Source organism: Etheostoma spectabile, chromosome 1 (genome assembly GCF_008692095.1).
Source record: "Etheostoma spectabile isolate EspeVRDwgs_2016 chromosome 1, UIUC_Espe_1.0, whole genome shotgun sequence".
Taxonomy (NCBI): domain Eukaryota; kingdom Metazoa; phylum Chordata; class Actinopteri; order Perciformes; family Percidae; genus Etheostoma; species Etheostoma spectabile.
In genome coordinates this window covers 30,559,440-30,560,651 of record NC_045733.1, presented here as the reverse complement: position 1 = coordinate 30,560,651, position 1,212 = coordinate 30,559,440, and positions in this window count along the sequence as shown.

Sequence of the window (1,212 nt, the reverse complement as noted above, 5' to 3'; positions counted from 1 at the left end):
GGGGGGGGGTCCAGACAGAGGAACCATTTGTGTTTTGTTCTGACTCCGTTAATAAACCCTTTCCCAGCAGTCGGACAGTCCAAAGACATGCAGGCCGCAGTGCAAAGCATTGAGCTGGAGGACAGTCCCCGTTGTGAGAAGCTGCTGAGTGGATGCTGCAGTGACATCACCTCCTGGGTGACGTGATCAGGGTGGAGAGCAGTGGGAACAACTCTCCGTTTTCTTCAGAGGTGGAAATGAACACAGGAAATCAAGTCGAATAGAGAGTCTCATTTAACCCTCATGTGGTCCTCGGGTCAAATTTGACCCGTTTTCAGTTAATTTATTTATTTTTGTCACAAAAAGCGGGCCTTCGAAATAAAAATCTTTGGAGAAAACACCAAAGACATTAAAAAAAAACACCCACAACGTTGAAAAAGTGACAAAAAATTCAGAAAAAGCAAAAATAATGTTGAAAAAAAGTGACAAATGTTTATTTCATGGTTGACAGGAAGACAACACAAGGGTTAAAAATACAAGTACTGATTTTCATGTATATTTTGCCTTTGGTGGTAAAGTACTTGTTAAGGTTCTTTACAAGAGTATATTTCCATTTTAAATGACAGCTGAATAGCAAGGAGAGAAACGATTATTTAAAGCAGGGTTGTGACTCTGTGATTGGCCCTTGCCCTTTGCGTACCATTCTGATTGGTTTACCAGGAATGTGAACGCCTTCAACAGCTGATTGGAGTTAGGCAGAGCATTGATTAAGAGTGAAGTCTTCCTAAAAGGATTTACACTGAGATTTCCCCAAGAGCTGGAGTTAGCGGTCACATTGCAGATTCAGATTTTCATCACAAGATCGTAAAATATCACTCTCCACCCCATCCCTCGTTTTTTCTTTCCCCCTCAGCTCGGCGTGGTCATCACTCTCACTGCTGACCTTCACACTGACAGCACACACTGTAATAACGCTGCCTCCAGGCGTCTCGACATTTACCGCAGACAGATTTACTCAACACTTCAGAGGGGATTGTCCTGCTGAGGTCCGAGTATTCTCATCAGGGAGAAACCAACGTCTGGTTACATAAGAATTGGGTATCAAGAACTGGTTCCAACTTAGAATCAGTCAAGGTCCCATGGCATGAAAATTTCACTTTATTAGGTTTTTTAACATTAATATGCGTTCCCCCAGCCTGCCTTTGGTCCCCCGGTGGCTAGAAATGGTGATTG